Genomic DNA, 13973 nt, shown 5'->3' with positions numbered 1-13973 from the left:
TTCTCTGATCAGTGTGTTGTTTCTCTATCTTTATTCTCTGATCAGTGTGTTGTTTCTCTATCTTTATTCTCTGATCAGTGTGTTGTTTCTCTATCTTTATTCTCTGATCAGTGTGTTATTTCTCTATCTTTATTCTCTGATCAGTGTGTTGTTTCTCTATCTTTATTCTCTGATCAGTGTGTTGTTTCTCGATCTTTATTCTCTGATCAGTGTGTTGTTTCTCTATCTTCATTCTCTGATCAGTGTGTTGTTTCTCGATCTTTATTCTCTGATCAGTGTGTTGTTTCTCGATCTTTATTCTCTGATCAGTGTGTTGTTTCTCTGTCTTTATTCTCTGATCAGTGTGTTGTTTCTCTATCTTTATTCTCTGATCAGTGTGTTGTTTCTCTATCTTTATTCTCTGATCAGTGTGTTATTTCTCTATCTTTATTCTCTGATCAGTGTGTTGTTTCTCTATCTTTATTCTCTGATCAGTGTGTTGTTTCTCTATCTTTATTCTCTGATCATTGTGTTGTTTCTCGATCTTTATTCTCTGATCAGTGTGTTGTTTCTCGATCTTTATTCTCTGATCAGTGTGTTGTTTCTCGATCTTTATTCGCAGAGCAGTGTGTTGTTTCTCTATCTTTATTCTCTGATCAGTGTGTTGTTTCTCGATCTTTATTCTCTGATCAGTGTGTTGTTTCTCTTTCTTTATTCTCGGATCAATGTGTTGTTTCTCGATCTTTATTCTCTGATCAGTGTGTTGTTTCTCTATCTTCATTCTTGGATCAGTGTGTTGTTTCTCGATCTTTATTCTCTGATCAGTGTGTTTTTTCTCGATCTTTATTCTCTGATCAGTGTGTTGTTTCTCTATCTTTATTCTCTGATCAGTGTGTTGTTTCTCTATCTTTATTCTCTGATCAGTGTGTTGTTTCTCTATCTTTATTCTCTGATCAGTGTGTTATTTCTCTATCTTTATTCTCTGATCAGTGTGTTGTTTCTCTATCTTTATTCTCTGATCAGTGTGTTGTTTCTCGATCTTTATTCTCTGATCAGTGTGTTGTTTCTCTATCTTCATTCTCTGATCAGTGTGTTGTTTCTCGATCTTTATTCTCTGATCAGTGTGTTGTTTCTCGATCTTTATTCTCTGATCAGTGTGTTGTTTCTCTGTCTTTATTCTCTGATCAGTGTGTTGTTTCTCTATCTTTATTCTCTGATCAGTGTGTTGTTTCTCTATCTTTATTCTCTGATCAGTGTGTTATTTCTCGATCTTTATTCTCTGATCAGTGTGTTGTTTCTCTATCTTTATTCTCTGATCAGTGTGTTGTTTCTCTATCTTTATTCTCTGATCATTGTGTTGTTTCTCGATCTTTATTCTCTGATCAGTGTGTTGTTTCTCGATCTTTATTCTCTGATCAGTGTGTTGTTTCTCGATCTTTATTCGCAGAGCAGTGTGTTGTTTCTCTATCTTTATTCTCTGATCAGTGTGTTGTTTCTCGATCTTTATTCTCTGATCAGTGTGTTGTTTCTCGATCTTTATTCTCTGATCAGTGTGTTGTTTCTATATCTTTATTCTCTGATCAGTGTGTTGTTTCTCGATCTTTATTCTCTGATCAGTGTGTTGTTTCTCTATCTTTCTTCTCTGATCAGTGTGTTGTTTCTCTATCTTTATTCTCTGATCATTGTGTTGTTTCTCGATCTTTATTCTCTGATCAGTGTGTTGTTTCTCGATCTTTATTCTCTGATCAGTGGGTTGTTTTTCGATCTTTATTCGCAGAGCAGTGTGTTGTTTCTCTATCTTTATTCTCTGATCAGTGAGTTGTTTCTCGATCTTTATTCTCTGATCAGTGTGTTCTTTCTCGATCTTTATTCTCTGATCATTGTGTTGTTTCTCTATCTTTATTCTCTGATCAGTGTGTTGTTTCTCTATCTTTATTCTCTGATCAGTGTGTTATTTCTCTATCTTTATTCTCTGATCAGTGTGTTGTTTCTCGATCTTTATTCTCTGATCAGTGTGTTGTTTCTCTATCTTTATTCTCTGATCAGTGTGTTGTTTCTCTACCTTTATTCTCTGATCAGTGTGTTGTTTCTCTATCTTTATTCTCTGATCAGTGTGTTGTTTCTCGATCTTTATTCTCTGATCAGTGTATTGTTTCTATATCATTATTCTCTGATCAGTGTGTTGTTTCTCTATCTTTATTCTCTGATCAGTGTGTTGTTTCTCGATCTTGATTCTCTGATCAGTGTGTTGTTTCTCTATCTTTATTCTCTGATCAGTGTGTTGTTTCTCGATCTTTATTCTGTGATCAGTGTGTTGTTTCTCTATTTTTATTCTCTGATCAGTGTGTTGTTTCTCTATCTTTATTCTCTGATCAGTGTGTTGTTTCTCGATCTTCATTCTCTGATCAGTGTGTTGTTTCTCGATCTTTATTCACTGATCAGTGTGTTGTTTCTCTATCTTTATTCTCTGATCAGTGTGTTGTTTCTCGATCTTTATTCTCTGATCAGAGTGTTATTTCTCTATCTTTATTCTCTGATCAGTGTGTTGTTTCTCTATCTTTATTCTCTGATCAGCGTGTTGCTTCTCGATCTTTATTCTCTGATCAGTGTGTTGTTTCTCTATCTTTATTCTCTGATCAGTGTGTTGTTTCTCGATCTTTATTCTCTGATCAGTGTGTTGTTTCTCTTTCTTTATTCTCTGATCAATGTGTTGTTTCTCGATCTTTATTCTCCGATCAGTGTGTTGTTTCTCTCTCTTCATTCTCTGATCAGTGTGTTGTTTCTCGATCTTTATTCTCTGATCAGTGTGTTGTTTCTCTATCTTCATTCTCTGATCAGTGTGTTGTTTCTCGATCTTTATTCTCTGATCAGTGTGTTATTTCTCTATCTTTATTCTCTGATCAGTGTGTTGTTTCTCTATCTTTATTCTCTGATCAGCGTGTTGCTTCTCGATCTTTATTCTCTGATCAGTGTGTTGTTTCTCTATCTTTATTCTCTGATCAGTGTGTTGTTTCTCGATCTTTATTCTCTGATCAGTGTGTTGTTTCTCTTTCTTTATTCTCTGATCAATGTGTTGTTTCTCGATCTTTATTCTCTGATCAGTGTGTTGTTTCTCTATCTTTATTCTCTGATCAGTGTGTTGATTCTCTATCTTTATTCTCTGATCAGTGTGTTGTTTCTCTATCTTCATTCTCTGATCAGTGTGTTGTTTCTCGATCTTTATTCTCTGATCAGTGTGTTGTTTCTCTATCTTTATTCTCTGATCAGTGTGTTGTTTCTCGATCTTTATTCTCTGATCATTGTGTTATTTCTCTATGTTAATTCTCTGATCAGTGTGTTGTTTCTCTATCTTTATTCTCTGATCAGTGTGTTGCTTCTCGATCTTTATTCTCTGATCAGTGTGTTGTTTCTCTATCTTTATTCTCTGATCAGTGTGTTGTTTCTCGATCTTTATTCTCTGATCAGTGTGTTGTTTCTCTTTCTTTATTCTCGGATCAATGTGTTGTTTCTCGATCTTTATTCTCTGATCAGTGTGTTGTTTCTCTATCTTCATTCTCTGATCAGTGTGTTGTTTCTCGATCTTTATTCTCTGATCAGTGTGTTTTTTCTCGATCTTTATTCTCTGATCAGTGTGTTGTTTCTCTATCTTTATTCTCTGATCAGTGTGTTGTTTCTCTATCTTTATTCTCTGATCAGTGTGTTGTTTCTCTATCTTTATTCTCTGATCAGTGTGTTATTTCTCTATCTTTATTCTCTGATCAGTGTGTTGTTTCTCTATCTTTATTCTCTGATCAGTGTGTTGTTTCTCGATCTTTATTCTCTGATCAGTGTGTTGTTTCTCTATCTTCATTCTCTGATCAGTGTGTTGTTTCTCGATCTTTATTCTCTGATCAGTGTGTTGTTTCTCGATCTTTATTCTCTGATCAGTGTGTTGTTTCTCTGTCTTTATTCTCTGATCAGTGTGTTGTTTCTCTATCTTTATTCTCTGATCAGTGTTGTTTCTCTATCTTTATTCTCTGATCAGTGTGTTATTTCTCGATCTTTATTCTCTGATCAGTGTGTTGTTTCTCTATCTTTATTCTCTGATCAGTGTGTTGTTTCTCTATCTTTATTCTCTGATCATTGTGTTGTTTCTCGATCTTTATTCTCTGATCAGTGTGTTGTTTCTCGATCTTTATTCTCTGATCAGTGTGTTGTTTCTCGATCTTTATTCGCAGAGCAGTGTGTTGTTTCTCTATCATTATTCTCTGATCAGTGTGTTGTTTCTCGATCTTTATTCTCTGATCAGTGTGTTGTTTCTCGATCTTTATTCTCTGATCAGTGTGTTGTTTCTATATCTTTATTCTCTGATCAGTGTGTTGTTTCTCCATCTTTATTCTCTGATCAGTGTGTTGTTTCTCTATCTTTCTTCTCTGATCAGTGTGTTGTTTCTCTATCTTTATTCTCTGATCATTGTGTTGTTTCTCGATCTTTATTCTCTGATCAGTGTGTTGTTTCTCGATCTTTATTCTCTGATCAGTGGGTTGTTTTTCGATCTTTATTCGCAGAGCAGTGTGTTGTTTCTCTATCTTTATTCTCTGATCAGTGAGTTGTTTCTCGATCTTTATTCTCTGATCAGTGTGTTCTTTCTCGATCTTTATTCTCTGATCATTGTGTTGTTTCTCTATCTTTATTCTCTGATCAGTGTGTTGTTTCTCTATCTTTATTCTCTGATCAGTGTGTTATTTCTCTATCTTTATTCTCTGATCAGTGTGTTGTTTCTCGATCTTTATTCTCTGATCAGTGTGTTGTTTCTCTATCTTTATTCTCTGATCAGTGTGTTGTTTCTCTATCTTTATTCTCTGATCAGTGTGTTGTTTCTCTATCTTTATTCTCTGATCAGTGTGTTGTTTCTCGATCTTTATTCTCTGATCAGTGTATTGTTTCTATAATATTATTCTCTGATCAGTGTGTTGTTTCTCTCTCTTTATTCTCTGATCAGTGTGTTGTTTCTCTATCTTGATTCTCTGATCAGTGTGTTGTTTCTCTATCTTTATTCTCTGATCAGTGTGTTGTTTCTCGATCTTTATTCTATGATCAGTGTGTTGTTTCTCTATTTTTATTCTCTGATCAGTGTGTTGTTTCTCTATCTTTATTCTCTGATCAGTGTGTTGTTTCTCGATCTTCATTCTCTGATCAGTGTGTTGTTTCTCGATCTTTATTCACTGATCAGTGTGTTGTTTCTCTATCTTTATTCTCTGATCAGTGTGTTGTTTCTCTATCTTTATTCTCTGATCAGTGTGTTGTTTCTCGATCTTTATTCTCTGATCAGTGTGTTGTTTCTCTATCTTTATTCTCTGATCAGTGTGTTGTTTCTCTATCTTTATTCTCTGATCAGTGTGTTGATTCTCTATCTTTATTCTCTGATCAGTGTGTTGTTTCTCTATCTTCATTCTCTGATCAGTGTGTTGTTTCTCGATCTTTATTCTCTGATCAGTGTGTTGTTTCTCTATCTTTATTCTCTGATCAGTGTGTTGTTTCTCGATCTTTATTCTCTGATCAGAGTGTTATTTCTCTATCTTTATTCTCTGATCAGTGTGTTGTTTCTCTATCTTTATTCTCTGATCAGCGTGTTGCTTCTCGATCTTTATTCTCTGATCAGTGTGTTGTTTCTCTATCTTTATTCTCTGATCAGTGTGTTGTTTCTCGATCTTTATTCTCTGATCAGTGTGTTGTTTCTCTTTCTTTATTCTCTGATCAATGTGTTGTTTCTCGATCTTTATTCTCTGATCAGTGTGTTGTTTCTCTATCTTCATTCTCTGATCAGTGTGTTGTTTCTCGATCTTTATTCTCTGATCAGTGTGTTTTTTCTCGATCTTTATTCTCTGATCAGTGTGTTGTTTCTCTATCTTTATTCTCTGATCAGTGTGTTGTTTCTCTATCTTTATTCTCTGATCAGTGTGTTGTTCCTCTATCTTTATTCTCTGATCAGTGTGTTATTTCTCTATCTTTATTCTCTGATCAGTGTGTTGTTTCTCTATCTTTATTCTCTGATCAGTGTGTTGTTTCTCGATCTTTATTCTCTGATCAGTGTGTTGTTTCTCTATCTTCATTCTCTGATCAGTGTGTTGTTTCTCGATCTTTATTCTCTGATCAGTGTGTTGTTTCTCGATCTTTATTCTCTGATCAGTGTGTTGTTTCTCTATCTTTATTCTCTGATCATTGTGTTGTTTCTCGACCTTTATTCTCTGATCAGTGTGTTGTTTCTCGATCTTTATTCTCTGATCAGTGTGTTGTTTCTCGATCTTTATTCTCTGATCAGTGGGTTGTTTCTCGATCTTTTTTCGCAGAGCAGTGTGTTGTTTCTCTATCTTTATTCTCTGATCAGTAAGTTGTTTCTCGATCTTTATTCTCTGATCAGTGTGTTCTTTCTCTATCTTTATTCTCTGATCATTGTGTTGTTTCTCTATCTTTATTCTCTGATCAGTGTGTTGTATCTCTATCTTCATTCACTGATCAGTGTGCTATTTCTCTATCTTTATTCTCTGATCAGTGTGTTGTTTCTCTATCTTTATTCTCTGATCAGTGTGTTGTTTCTCTATCTTTATTCTCTGATCAGTGTGTTGTTTCTCTATCTTTATTCTCTGATCAGTGTGTTGTTTCTCTATCTTCATTCTCTGATCAGTGTGTTGTTTCTCGATCTTTATTCTCTGATCAGTGTATTGTTCCTATCATATTATTCTCTGATCAGTGTGTTGTTTCTCTCTCTTTATTCTCTGATCAGTGTGTTGTTTCTCTATCTTGATTCTCTGATCAGTGTGTTGTTTCTCTATCTTTATTCTCTGATCAGTGTGTTGTTTCTCGATCTTTATTCTGTGATCAGTGTGTTGTTTCTCGATCTTTATTCTCTGATCAGTGTGTTGTTTCTCTATCTTTATTCTCTGATCAGTGTGTTGTTTCTCGATCTTTATTCTCTGATCAGTGTGTTGTTTCTCTATCTTTATTCTCTGATCAGTGTGTTGTTTCTCTGTCTTTATTCTCTGATCAGTGTGTTGTTTCTCTATCTTTATTCTCTGATCAGTGTGTTTTTTCTCGATCTTTATTCTCTGATCAGTGTGTTGTTTCTCTATCTTTATTCTCTGATCAGTGTGTTGTTTCTCTATCTTTATTCTCTGATCAGTGTGTTGTTTCTCTATCTTTATTCTCTGATCAGTGTGTTATTTCTCGATCTTTATTCTCTGATCAGTGTGTTGTTTCTCTATCTTTATTCTCTGATCAGTGTGTTGTTTCTCGATCTTTATTCTCTGATCAGTGTGTTGTTTCTCTATCTTCATTCTCTGATCAGTGTGTTGTTTCTCGATCTTTTTTCTCTGATCAGTGTGTTGTTTCTCGATCTTTATTCTCTGATCAGTGTGTTGTTTCTCGATCTTGATTCTCTGATCAGTGTGTTGTTTCTCTATCTTTATTCTCTGATCAGTGTGTTGTTTCTCTATCTTTATTCTCTGATCAGTGTGTTATTTCTCTATCTTTATTCTCTGATCAGTGTGTTGTTTCTCTATCTTTATTCTCTGATCAGTGTGTTGTTTCTCTATCTTTATTCTCTGATCATTGTGTTGTTTCTCGATCTTTATTCTCTGATCAGTGTGTTGTTTCTCGATCTTTATTCTCTGATCAGTGTGTTGTTTCTCGATCTTTATTCGCAGAGCAGTGTGTTGTTTCTCTATCTTTATTCTCTGATCAGTGTGTTGTTTCTCGATCTTTATTCTCTGATCAGTGTGTTGTTTCTCTATCTTTATTCTCTGATCAGTGTGTTGTTTCTCTATCTTTATTCTCTGATCAGTGTGTTGTTTCTCTATCTTTATTCTCTGATCAGTGTGTTGTTTCTCTATCTTTATTCTCTGATCAGTGTGTTGTTTCTCTATCTTAATTCTCTGATTAGTGTGTTGTTTCTCAATCTTTATTCTCTGATCAGTGTGTTGTTTCTCTATCTTTATTCTCTGATCAGTGTGTTGTTTCGCTATCTTCATTCTCTGATCAGTGTGTTGTTTCTCGATCTTTATTCTCTGATCAGTGTATTGTTTCTATAATATTATTCTCTGATCAGTGTGTTGTTTCTCTCTCTTTATTCTCTGATCAGTGTGTTGTTTCTCTATCTTGATTCTCTGATCAGTGTGTTGTTTCTCTATCTTTATTCTCTGATCAGTGTGTTGTTTCTCGATCTTTATTCTGTGATCAGTGTGTTGTTTCTCTATCTTTATTCTCTGATCAGTGTGTTGTTTCTCTATCTTTATTCTCTGATCAGTGTGTTGTTTCTCGATCTTTATTCTCTGATCAGTGTATTGTTTCTATAATATTATTCTCTGATCAGTGTGTTGTTTCTCGATCTTTATTCTCTGATCAGTGTGTTGTTTCTCGATCTTTATTCTCTGATCAGTGTGTTGTTTCTCGATCTTTATTCTCTGATCAGTGTGTTGTTTCTCTATCTTTATTCTCTGATCATTGTGTTGTTTCTCTATCTTCATTCTCTGATCAGTGTGTTGTTTCTCGATCTTTATTCTCTGATCAGTGTGTTGTTTCTCGATCTTTATTCTCTGATCAGTGTGTTGTTTCTCGATCTTTATTCTCTGATCAGTGTGTTGTTTCTCTATCTTTATTCTCTGATCAGTGTGTTGTTTCTCTATCTTCATTCTCTGATCAGTGTGTTGTTTCTCGATCTTTATTCACTGATCATTGTGTTGTTTCTCTATCTTTATTCTCTGATCAGTGTGTTGTTTCTCTATCTTTATTCTCTGATCAATGTGTTGTTTCTCGATCTTTATTCTCTGATCAGTGTGTTTTTTCTCGATCTTTATTCTCTGATCATTGTGTTATTTCTCTATGTTTATTCTCTGCTCAGTGTGTTGTTTCTCTATCTTTATTCTCTGATCAGTGTGTTGTTTCTCTATCTTCATTCTCTGATCAGTGTGTTGTTTCTCGATCTTTATTCACTGATCAGTGTGTTGTTTCTCTATCTTTATTCTCTGATCAGTGTGTTGTTTCTCTATCTTTATTCTCTGATCAGTGTGTTGTTTCTCGATCTTTATTCTCTGATCAGTGTGTTGTTTCTCGATCTTTATTCTCTGATCAGTGTGTTGTTTCTCTATCTTTATTCTCTGATCAGTGTGTTGATTCTCTATCTTTATTCTCTGATCAGTGTGTTGTTTCTCTATCTTCATTCTCTGATCAGTGTGTTGTTTCTCGATCTTTATTCTCTGATCAGTGTGTTGTTTCTCTATCTTTATTCTCTGATCAGTGTGTTGTTTCTCGATCTTTATTCTCTGATCAGTGTGTTATTTCTCTATGTTTATTCTCTGATCAGTGTGTTGTTTCTCTATCTTTATTCTCTGATCAGTGTGTTGCTTCTCGATCTTTATTCTCTGATCAGTGTGTTGTTTCTCTATCTTTATTCTCTGATCAGTGTGTTGTTTCTCGATCTTTATTCTCTGATCAGTGTGTTGTTTCTCTTTCTTTATTCTCGGATCAATGTGTTGTTTCTCGATCTTTATTCTCTGATCAGTGTGTTGTTTCTCTCTCTTTATTCTCTGATCAATGTGTTGTTTCTCTCTCTTTATTCTCTGATCAGTGTGTTATTTCTCTATCTTTATTCTCTGATCAGTGTGTTGTTTCTCTATCTTTATTCTCTGATCAGTGTGTTGTTTCTCTATGTTTATTCTCTGATCATTGTGTTGTTTCTCGATCTTTATTCTCTGATCAGTGTGTTGTTTCTCTATATTTATTCTCTGATCATTGTGTTGTTTCTCGATCTTTATTCTCTGATCAGTGTGTTGTTTCTCGATCTTTATTCTCTGATCAGTGTGTTGTTTCTCGATCTTTATTCGCAGAGCAGTGTGTTGTTTCTCTATCTTTATTCTCTGATCAGTGTGTTGTTTCTCTATCTTTATTCTTTGATCAGTGTGATGTTTCTCTATCTTCATTCTCTGATCAGTGTGTTTTTTCTCGATCTTTATTCTCTGATCAGTGTGTTGTTTCTCTATCTTTATTCTCTGATCAGTGTGTTGTTTCTCTATCATTATTCTCTGATCAGTGTGTTGTTTCTCGATCTTTATTCTCTGATCAGTGTGTTGTTTCTCTATCTTTATTCTCTGATCAGTGTGTTGTTTCTCTATCTTTATTCTCTGATCAGTGTGTTGTTTCTCTATCTTTATTCTCTGATCAGTGTGTTGTTTCTCGATCTTTATTCTCTGATCAGTGTGTTGTTTCTCTATCTTTATTCTCTGATCAGTGTGTTGTTTCTCTATCTTTATTCTCTGATCAGTGTGTTGTTTCTCGATCTTTATTCTCTGATCAGTGTGTTGTTTCTCTATCTTCATTCTCTGATCAGTGTGTTGTTTCTCTATCTTTATTCTCTGATCATTGTGTTGTTTCTCGATCTTTATTCTCTGATCAGTGTGTTGTTTCTCGATCTTTATTCTCTGATCAGTGTGTTGTTTCTCGATCTTTATTCTCTGATCAGTGGGTTGTTTCTCTATCTTTATTCTCTGATCAGTGTGTTGTTTCTCGATCTTAATTCTCTGATCAGTGTGTTGTTTCTCTATCTTCATTCTCTGATCAGTGTGTTGTTTCTCTATCTTTATTCTCTGATCATTGTGTTGTTGCTCGATCTTTATTCTCTGATCAGTGTGTTGTTTCTCGATCTTTATTCTCTGATCAGTGTGTTGTTTCTCGATCTTTATTCTCTGATCAGTGGGTTGTTTCTCGATCTTTATTCGCAGAGCAGTGTGTTGTTTCTCTATCTTTATTCTCCGATCAGTGTGTTGTTTCTCTATCTTTATTCTCTGATCAGTGTGTTGTTTCTCTATCTTTATTCTCTGATCATTGTGTTGTTTCTCGATCTTTATTCTCTGATCAGTGTGTTGTTTCTCGATCTTTATTCTCTGATCAGTGTGTTGTTTCTCGATCTTTATTCTCTGATCAGTGTGTTGTTTCTCGATCTTTATTCGCAGAGCAGAGTGTTGTTTCTCTATCTTTATTCTCTAATCAGTGTGTTGTTTCTCGATCTTTATTCTCTGATCAGTGTGTTGTTTCTCTATCTTTATTCTCTGATCAGTGTGTTGTTTCTCGATATTTATTCGCTGATCAGTGTGTTGTTTCTCTATCTTTATTCTCTGATCAGTGTGTTGTTTCTCGATCTTTATTCTCTGATTAGTTTGTTGTTTCTCTATCTTTATTCTCTGATCAGTGTGTTGTTTCTATATCTTTAGTCTCTGATCAGTGTGTTGTTTCTCGATCTTTATTCTCTGATCAGTGTGTTGTTTCTCGATCTTTATTCTCTGATCAGTGTGTTGTTTCTCGATCTTTATTCTCTGATCAGTGTGTTGTTTCTCCATCTTTATTCTCTGATCAGTGTGTTGTTTATCTATCTCTATTCACTGATCAGTGTGTTGTTTCTCGATCTTTATTCTCTGACCAGTGTGTTGTTTCTCTATCTTTATTCTCTGATCAGTGTGTTGTTTCTCGATCTTTATTCTCTGATCAGTGTGTTGTTTCTCTATCTTTATTCTCTGATCAGTGTGTTGTTTCTCGATCTTTATTCTCTGATCAGTGTGTTGTTTCTCGATCTTTATTCTCTGATCAGTGTGTTGTTTCTCGATCTTGATTCTCTGATCAGTGTGTTGTTTCTCTATCTTTATTCTCTGATCAGTGTGTTGTTTGTCGATCTTTATTCTCTGATCCGTGTATTGTTTCTATATCTTTATTCTCTGATCAGTGTGTTGTTTCTCTATCTTTATTCTCTGATCAGTGTGTTGTTTCTCTATCTTTATTCTCTGATCAGTGTGTTGTTTCTCTATCTTTATTCTCTGATCGTTGTGTTGTTTCTCGATCTTTATTCTCTGATCAGTGTGTTGTTTCTCGATCTTTATTCTCTGATCAGTGTGTTGTTTCTCGATCTTTATTCGCAGAGCATTGTGTTGTTGCTCTATCTTTATCCTCTGATCAGTGTGTTGTTTCTCGATCTTTATTCTCTGATCAGTGTGTTGTTTCTCTATCTTTATTCTCTGATCAGTGTGTTGTTTCTCGATCTTTATTCTCTGATCAGTGTGTTGTTTCTCGATCTTTATTCTCTGATCAGTGTGTTATTTCTCTATCTTGATTCTCTGATCAGTGTGTTGTTTCTATATCTTTATTCTCTGATCAGTGTGTTGTTTCTCGATCATTATTCTCTGATCAGTGTGTTGTTTCTCTATCTTTATTCTCTGATCAGCGTGTTGTTTCTCGATCTTTATTCTCTGATCAGTGTGTTGTTTCTCGATCTTTATTCTCTGATCAGTGTATTGTTTCTATATCATTATTCTCTGATCAGTGTGTTGTTTCTCTATCTTTATTCTCTGATCAGTGTGTTGTTTCTTGATCTTGATTCTCTGATCAGTGTGTTGTTTCTCTATCTTTATTCACTGATCAGTGTGTTGTTTCTCGATCTTTATTCTGTGATCAGTGTGTTGTTTCTCTCTCTTTATTCTCTGATCAGTGAGTTCTTTCTCTATCTTTATTCTCTGATCAGTGTGTTGTTTCTCTATCTTTATTCTCTGATCAGTGTGTTGTTTCTCGATCTTTATTCTCTGATCAGTGTGTTGTTTCTCTGTCTTTATTCTCTGATCAGTGTGTTGTTTCTCGATCTTTATTCTCTGATCAGTGTGTTGTTTCTCGATCTTTATTCTCTGATCAGTGTATTGTTTCTATAATATTATTCTCTGATCAGTGTGTTGTTTCTCGATCTTTATTCTCTGATCAGTGTGTTGTTTCTCGATCTTTATTCTCTGATCAGTGTGTTGTTTCTCGATCTTTATTCTCTGATCAGTGTGTTGTTTCTCTATCTTTATTCTCTGATCATTGTGTTGTTTCTCTATCTTCATTCTCTGATCAGTGTGTTGTTTCTCGATCTTTATTCTCTGATCAGTGTGTTGTTTCTCGATCTTTATTCTCTGATCAGTGTGTTGTTTCTCGATCTTTATTCTCTGATCAGTGTGTTGTTTCTCTATCTTTATTCTCTGATCAGTGTGTTGTTTCTCTATCTTCATTCTCTGATCAGTGTGTTGTTTCTCGATCTTTATTCACTGATCATTGTGTTGTTTCTCTATCTTTATTCTCTGATCAGTGTGTTGTTTCTCTATCTTTATTCTCTGATCAATGTGTTGTTTCTCGATCTTTATTCTCTGATCAGTGTGTTTTTTCTCGATCTTTATTCTCTGATCATTGTGTTATTTCTCTATGTTTATTCTCTGCTCAGTGTGTTGTTTCTCTATCTTTATTCTCTGATCAGTGTGTTGTTTCTCTATCTTCATTCTCTGATCAGTGTGTTGTTTCTCGATCTTTATTCACTGATCAGTGTGTTGTTTCTCTATCTTTATTCTCTGATCAGTGTGTTGTTTCTCTATCTTTATTCTCTGATCAGTGTGTTGTTTCTCGATCTTTATTCTCTGATCAGTGTGTTGTTTCTCGATCTTTATTCTCTGATCAGTGTGTTGTTTCTCTATCTTTATTCTCTGATCAGTGTGTTGATTCTCTATCTTTATTCTCTGATCAGTGTGTTGTTTCTCTATCTTCATTCTCTGATCAGTGTGTTGTTTCTCGATCTTTATTCTCTGATCAGTGTGTTGTTTCTCTATCTTTATTCTCTGATCAGTGTGTTGTTTCTCGATCTTTATTCTCTGATCAGTGTGTTATTTCTCTATGTTTATTCTCTGATCAGTGTGTTGTTTCTCTATCTTTATTCTCTGATCAGTGTGTTGCTTCTCGATCTTTATTCTCTGATCAGTGTGTTGTTTCTCTATCTTTATTCTCTGATCAGTGTGTTGTTTCTCGATCTTTATTCTCTGATCAGTGTGTTGTTTCTCTTTCTTTATTCTCGGATCAATGTGTTGTTTCTCGATCTTTATTCTCTGATCAGTGTGTTGTTTCTCTCTCTTTATTCTCTGATCAATGTGTTGTTTCTCTCTCTTTATTCTCTGATCAGTGTG

Source organism: Chiloscyllium plagiosum, unplaced genomic scaffold (assembly GCF_037043375.1).
Source record: "Chiloscyllium plagiosum isolate Xiang-an unplaced genomic scaffold, Cpla_swu_hap1 HiC_scaffold_28, whole genome shotgun sequence".
Classification (NCBI taxonomy): domain Eukaryota; kingdom Metazoa; phylum Chordata; class Chondrichthyes; order Orectolobiformes; family Hemiscylliidae; genus Chiloscyllium; species Chiloscyllium plagiosum.
This window is presented reverse-complemented; position numbering follows the sequence as displayed.